We start from the raw sequence: 8093 nt of genomic DNA on the forward strand, positions 1-8093 counted from the left end.
TCAAACCAAGATTCTTTATTTCTGAGATCAGAGAGAATAACAGAGTTACACAGCGCAGTGTAGACAGTCTGAATTCCTGAAGCATTGGGTGATGAGCACATATCTTTATAGTTTCCTGTTCCTGGGAGGGACTCTATTCATACAAGGACGCAGGTGCAGCTGGTTTGCAACACAGGATGATACTCCCAAGAACAGGAGATTATAATAGGACAGTTTCACAAGGATAGTCACATACGATTAACATTTTCCATCACAGAGTCTGTGAACATTTTAATTTCATTAAATCATCAGTGGGCCAACAATGCAAATGTAAACAATGGAGCAACTGCATCACATCCAAATATCACTGTATTATCTGTAGTGCTGGAGGAATGACACACCCAGATAAACACACACAGAGTTTAAAAAGGACCATTTAAACACATGGAATCTGATCTACTTTATATTCAAACTGACATACTCCATATTCAATTCATGTTTTCTAATAAAAACGTATAATATATGTGTAAGTATTCTTTGTATAATTACATTTCATACGGTATAAACAAGTAAACACATTATCAGTCAACATTATAAGTCAATGGGAACACTGTGTATGTTCTCTGATTAATTTTAAGTCAATGCGAAGTGAAATATCAATATACACACTAGAAGTATTTATTCTCTGCTGTGTGGATTCTCACATGATGATTAAGTGACCGTGATGAGTAATATGTCTTCCCACAGTCTGAGCATTGGTTAGGCTTCACCCCTGTGCGCAGTCTCATGTGTTTTTTCAGGCTTCATAATTTGGTAAAATTCTTTGCACAGTGGAAGCAGGCTTCTCCCCTGTGTGTATTCGCTCATGGGCTTTCGGGTGTCCTAACTGGACAAAACTCTTTGCACACTGGGAGCAGTGGTAAGGCTTCTCCCCTGTGTGGATTCTCACATGACGTTTAAGTGACTGTGAAAAAGCTTCTCCCCTGAGTGGTAAAGCTTCTCCCCTGAGTGTATTCGCTCATGAACCTTCAGGTTTCCTAACTGGATAAAACTCTTTGCACACTGGGAGCAGTGGTAAGGCTTCTCCCCTGTGTGGGTTCTTACATGAACTTTAAGTAACGATGAAAAGTAATTTGTCTTCCCACAGTCTGAGCATTTGTAAGGCTTCTCCCCTGTGTGTATTCGCTCATGGGCTTTCAGGTGTCCTAACTGGATAAAACTCGTTGCACACTGGGAGCAGTGGTAAGGCTTCTCCCCTGTGTGGGTTCTCACATGAATTTTAAGTGACTCTGATGAGCAATATGTCTTCCCACAGTCTGAGCATTGGTAAGGCTTCACCCCTGTGTGCAGTATCATGTGTTTTTTCAGATGTCCTGAATGGATAAAACTCTTTGCACAGAGGGAGCAGTGGTAAGGCTTCTCCCCTGTGTGGGTTCTTACATGAACTTTAAGTGACCATGAAGAGTAATATGTCTTCCCACAGTCTGAGCATTTGTAAGGCTTCTCCCCTGTGTGTATTCACTCATGAGCTTTCAGGCTTCTTAACTGGTTAAAACTATGTCCACACTGGGCGCAATGGTGTGTCTTATCTCCAGTGTGTGTCCTCCCATGTCTTTTCAGGCTTCCTAACTTGTTAAAACGCTGTCCAAGGTGCCGGCTTGCTGGTTTGGATGTCTCTGGTTCCTCCGAATTTTGTTTTTCTCCTGCCAAAAAACAGCGTTTATTTAAAGCAAGACCAGAATGAAATCTCCCCATGATAAAACTGTCTTGCTATGAGGTTTAATCCAAATCAGAGCCATCAACCTGAGGCCAGTTTTCAAACAATTAATCACTTAAAACAAATTATGTTGTAGAGCTTCCTGGTAATTACTGATATGTTTACTTACGTATTTTATTCATTCTGTTTTAGAAGTCAGAATACAAACAACTAGACAGTTCTAGGACACTCAAGACACAGACGTCGATGGATTCCTATCCAGCAGGTGGTTCTAAATATATAACCTTCATATTTGTAAGATACATAATTGGACTTTTTCCATACGCACACATTTTGTGCACAAATTTGTTAACATCCTTTTGCCAAGATAATCCATCCACCTGACAGGTGTGGCATATCATGAAGCTGATTAAAAAGCATGATCATTACACAGGTCCACCTTGTGCTGGGGACAATAAACGGCCACTCTAAAATGTGCAGTTTTGTCACACGACACAATGCCACAGATTTCTCAAGCTTTGAGGGAGCGTGACATTGGCATGCTGACTGCAGGAATATCCACTAGAGCTGTTACCTGAGAATGTAATGTTAATTTCTCTACCATAAGCCACCTCAAACGTTGCTTTAGAGAATTTGGCAGTACATCCAACTGGCCTCACAACCGCAGATCACATTTAACAAAGCCAGCCCAGGACCTCCACATTGTCTTAGACCAGCCACCCGGCCAGCTTCATTGGCTGGGCCTGGCTCCCCAGTGGGTGGATGGCTGCGCTCCTGCCCAGTCATGTGAAGTCCATAGATTAGGGCCTATTGAATTTATTTACATTGACTGATTTCCTTATATGAACTGTAAATCATTGAACTTGTTGCAGGATGCTCTCGATGGTGCAGCTGTAGAACTTTTTGATGATTCAATTCAATTTTATTTTATATAGCCCTTCGTACATCAGCTAATATCTCGAAGTGCTGTACAGAAACCCAGCCTAAAACCCCAAACAGCTAGTAATGCAGGTGTAGAAGCATGATCTGGGGACCCATGACAAATCTTTTCAGTCTCCTGAGGGGGAATAGGTTTTGTTGTGCCCTCTTCACGACTGTCTTGGTGTGCTTGGACCATGTTAGTTTGTTGGTGATGTGGACGCCAAGGAACTTAAAGCTCTCAACCTGCTGCACTACAGCCCCGGGTACATTAGGGCAACGGTCCGATGTCAGAAGGATTCAGATAATAACCTAACGAAATTAGCATCGTGATTCAATGTGAAGGTGATGATCGACACGCCGAACAGATGAATTTCAACCATACCAGCCAGAATATAGCATGAGCTTAAAGTATGGCAACGTGGTATGAACTTTGAACTCTTATTCACTAAAGAAGTGATACCTACTAGCCGTTGCGTTAGCAACCGCAGCTGTAAACGTGGGCTAGGAAAGGACGGACAAGGGATCTCTTCTAACAAACAACACTGCCAGGTATCCAGTTTACGACCAGAGACATTCTTCCAAGGACAGGAAGATCTCTGTTGGGCAACACGGCCTTCCATCTACAACCAACCTATTGAGGCGCAGCTCAGAGTAAATATTTATTGCATTTTCTTTTTCCAAATAGGTGGTTATTTAGAATGCATAAGATTCCGTATTTATGATAGCATAGCTTCTCCCTTTGTTCTTCAGTTCTCCCGCGCTTTCATTCAAACCCAACCAACAACGTTTTCCAACCAACGACCCAACAACGTTTTCTTGTAGGACATAATTAGTAATCAATGTATGATCCATTCTGAGTATATGTGATAAGGGAGTTATATGCTGAATGGTAATGATTAAAATATTCCACCCTGAAACCATATAATTGTATGAAATGTATAAGAATCATAAATTTATAATCTGATGATGTGTGTAGTTTTAGTCAGAATTAGAACAAGGACCTTTTGTTCCTTTTTAGTATGTAAGCAGGGTGCAAGTGGGAAACAAATGATAAGAGGAGCTATCGACAGACAAGTTGTACTACTGTGTTCCTTACAGGACATTCTGTCTCCACCCAGGGAGGGGAGAAACTGTTTGGCTTGCAGAAGATTATGAAACATGTTGCAGATTAAACAATGTATCTGTGTAGTGAAAAAACTCTGACTGTCTGAGCAAGGCGTAGCTTAAGATTTGAACTTGTTTGTGTGTGTGTTATAAAGACTGTGTTAGAATTTTTGATTTCAGAGCGCTCTCGTGAATAAACTGTACTAACCTTTTGCATAAACTGAGTCTTTGCCTAATTATTATTAAACCCAGGGTCTTACGAACCTCGGGGATTAGTCAAAGTTTACTGATTGTGATTGAACATTCTCGTGACAATATGTAATTCTGTGTGATTAGTTAGATATTTAGTAAATAAATAATTAAACCAAAGTTTGTATTGCTTATTCAACTTGTTAGCCAGGGTTCGTGAAGATAACAAAGATTTCAATGATGTTCAGATGAGACTGAAATAAGGTGACGATTAATGATTGACTGCTATTGAGGTAAAAGATAACCAGGTCTTTAAGAGTTTATTCGGAAGATAACAGCTCTATTCTTTCGTGGTGCCCCGACTTTCCAGTTAATTACATATACATGATTAGCTTAATCAGGTAATATTAATTACAGACAAAGGATTTTATAGAATAGCATGTCATATCACTTAATCCGGCATAGCCAAAGACACGACAGCGGTCTCGTTGTTGTCGGTGATCAGGCCTACCACTGTTGTGTCATCGGCAAACTTAATGATGGTGTTGGAGTCATGCCTGGTCGTGCAATCATGAGTGAACAGTGAGTCCAGGACCCAGTTGCACAGGGCGGGTTTCAGACCCAGGGCCTTGAGCTTAATGATGAGTTGAGGGTACTATGGTGGTAAATGCTGAGCTATAGTCAAAGAACAGCATTCTTACATAGGTATAGGTATTCCTCTTGTCCAGATTCTTTATGCGTTTGAGCCAATAAGTTGTGTTGTGACAAGTTATGAGGGAAGATAGCCCTATTTGGTAAAAGACCAAGTCCATAGTATGTCAAGAACAGCTCAAATAAGCAAAGAGAAAAAAACAGTCCATCATTACTTTAAGATATGAAGGTCAGTCAATACCGAAAATTTCAAGAACTTTTAAAGTTTCTTCAAGTGCAGTCACACAAAACTTCAAGCGCTATGATGAAACTGGCTCTCATGAGGACCGCCACAGGAATGGAAGACCCAGAGTTACCTCTGCTGCAGAGGATAGGTTCATTAGAGTTAACTGCACCTCAGATTGCAGCCCAAATAAATTATTCAGAGTTCAAGTAACAGACACATCTCAACATCAACTGTTCAGAGGAGACTGTGTGAATCAGGCCTTCATGGTCAAATTTCTGCAAAAGAAACAACGACTAAAGGACACCAATAAGAACAAGGGGCCAAGAAACACGAACAATGGACATTAGACCGGCGGAAATCTGTCCTTTGGTCTGATGAGTCCAAATGTGAGATTTTTGGTTCCAACCGTCGTGTCTTTGTGAGACGCAGAGTATGTGAACGGATGATCTCTGCATGTGTGGTTCCCACCGTGAAGCATGGAGGAGGTGTGATGGTGCTTTGCCGGTGACACTGTCTGTGATTTATTTAGAACTCAAGGCACACTTAACTAGCATGGCTACCACAGCATTCTGCAGCGATACACGATCCCACCTGGTTTGCGCTTAGTGGGACTATCATTTGTTAGTTGTCATCTGTTTTTCAATGGAGGACAATGACCAAACACACCTCCAGGCTGTGTAAGGGCTATTTGACCAAGGAGAGTTATGGAGTGCTGCACCCTATGACCTGCCCTCCACAATCACCAGACCTCAACCCAATTGAGATGGTTTGGGATGAGGTGGACCGCAGAGTAAAGGAAAAGCAGCCAACAAGTGCTCAGCATATGTGGGACCTCCTTCAAGACTGTGGGAAAAGCATTCCAGGTGAAGCTGGTTGAGAAAATGCCAAGAGTGTGCAAAGCTGTATTTGTATTAGTCAGGGACAGCCCTATTGGAAAAAGATACCAGTGGGCAGATATATTTCATTTGTTCAAACTAAATTACAGCACTTACTTTGATGTGTCAAATCTGATCCTTTCTTCTCTTCTCCTCCTCTCACAGTTCCACTCAGCCCCGTTGTTTTCCTGCAGTCCACCAGCAGCACAGACAACCTCTTCATACCCAGCAGTAAGGTGCTACCGGGAGAGGCACGACACAGGGGCTCCGGGAGGGAGGACGGGCTAGCATTGTCCTGGTAACCATAAAGAGGGGACACAGACACATATCATTATGGATGCTGATGTCACTGTTGTCATAAAGTGCTTTACAGAAACCCAGCCCAGACCCTGTTAGCGCAAGCTGTATGCTAGACCAGACTATGAGTTATGAGTTTGAGTTTATTTTTACAGGGACAGTGCACATTAATCAACGTTTCAGTAAAAGTGCCGGTTTTAGCCAGCCGGCTAATTTTCAACCGCAGTCCCTGGGCAGGTTATTAAAAACAATTACAATATAGACAATAGCAACATAGAACAAGACGTAGCATACAGACATAGCTACATAGGACAAGCAAGGCGTAGCATACAGACAGAGCAACATAGAACAAAAAGCAGCAAGACAAAATTCATAAAAGCAACAAAGTGTTTCCACACCTCACAAGTTACAGACAACAGACATGGAAAGCGGCAACACACAGCTAGGGACCATGTTCACAAATCTGATTGACCTTTAGCCATGTCTTCAAGCATTTTGTGAAAGTGTGATATGTGGTGCAGTTATGCGTGTCTGATGGCAGTGTATTCCAGACATGGGAAGCTCTCACAGAAAAAGCGGATTTACTAAAGGTGCTTTTCCTTAGGGGAACTACACAGTCACCTCTCATGGCAGACCTTGTGGATCTGCTGCCATATGTTTGGGTTTTCTGTTTAACAAAAATACTGAGTGGAGGGGGAGCCAAGCCATTTAGGATCTTGAATACAAGACATGCATCGGTGTATTGCACAAGATTTTCCCAACTCAGGAGCTCATGCTTTCTGAGGATGTGACAGTGATGATGGCTATTGGGCTTCCTATCAAGCACTTTGAGAGCCTGTTTGTAGACAGACTGAATAGGTCTTACTGTTGTACAGCAAGCTTGGGCCCAACTAGTCAAGCAGTATGTTAAGTGGGGGAGTATCATAGATTTGAAGTACAGTTTTGCTACCTCTGTAGTCAAACAAATTCGTATAAATCAGAAATTAGCTAGGTTGAAATTGGTTATTTGAATTACCTTTTTCACATGCTTTTTAAAAGAGAGGTTGGAATCAAGTATGATGCCAAGGTACTTAAAATCAGATACCACCTGGAGCTTCTCCCCTGACACATACACATCTGGCTCAGTAGCATCTGTTGCCCTCTTTGTGAAGAACATTCAAACAGTTTTTTTCACATTGAGATGCAAACAGGAGTCACTGAGCCACTTTGTAACCTGGACCATTACAGTAGTGAGTTCTTGTGCAGCTTGTTGTTTGCTCTTTGCATGCACATATATCACTGTATAATCTGCATACATTTGAACTTCAGACCCAGTACAGACAGAAGGCAGATCATTAATGTACAGGCTGAACAGGAGGGACCCCAGTATTGACCCTTGGGGCATGCCCACATCATAGCTAAGAGTGGGCGGCAGCTCATTGCTCACTCTGACACACTGAGTTCTGCCTTCAAGGTATGATTTCATCCATCTCAAGGCATCGGGTGAAAAGTTGAACTTGGACAATTTTGTGATGAGAATCTCATGGTTAACTGTATCAAAAGCCTTCCTTAGGTCCAGAAACACAGCCCCAACAACACCCCCTTTGTAGATCTTGGACTTCACATTTTCCAGAAGAAAGCAGTTGGCCGTTTCTGTGGAGTGTTTCGCTCTGAAGCCAAACTGCATGGAATGTAATGTGAAGCGGCTGTTGTTGAGGTGGGCAATCAGTTTGTCTGCTACACACTTTTCAACAACCTTTGACACCACAGGTAGTATACTAATGGGCCTGTAGTTACTCACGTCAGCAGGGTCGCCTGATTTAAACATGGTCGTTATTATGGCCGACTTCCATACCCTTGGAAACACCCCGAGACCAATAGATGTGTTGGTGACCTTAGTAATGGGGCCAATGAGTGACTCTTTGTAGTTTTTAAGAAAGGTAGAGTCCATCCCAAACACATCTTTGGCTTTAGAGTTCTTTTGTGAGCTAATCACCTTGTCCACCTTTGACTCAGAAACCTCCCTTATGATGAAGACAGGTTGAGCGTCATTCACTAGCACTTTGCCCAAGAAACCAGTGGAGGGGTTCTGTGTCAGTACCCTGACAGAGTCAATAAAGTAGGAATTGAAGGCTATTGCTATTTCGACTGCATC

At 42.3% G+C, this 8093-nt stretch overlaps 1 long non-coding RNA gene across 1 annotated transcript; it reads right to left on the reverse strand.

Moving 5' to 3' along the window:
* LOC129850103 (uncharacterized) lies at positions 1-8081 on the reverse strand. Its single transcript, XR_008758719.1, has 2 exons — positions 5780-8081; positions 1-1682 (listed from the first exon to the last, which is right to left on the reverse strand). It is a non-coding gene; the product is annotated as an uncharacterized LOC129850103 (long non-coding RNA).
* Positions 8082-8093: the final 12 nt, after the last annotated feature.

The sequence above is a fragment of the Salvelinus fontinalis genome, unplaced genomic scaffold (assembly GCF_029448725.1).
Source record: "Salvelinus fontinalis isolate EN_2023a unplaced genomic scaffold, ASM2944872v1 scaffold_1827, whole genome shotgun sequence".
Lineage (NCBI taxonomy): Eukaryota > Metazoa > Chordata > Actinopteri > Salmoniformes > Salmonidae > Salvelinus > Salvelinus fontinalis.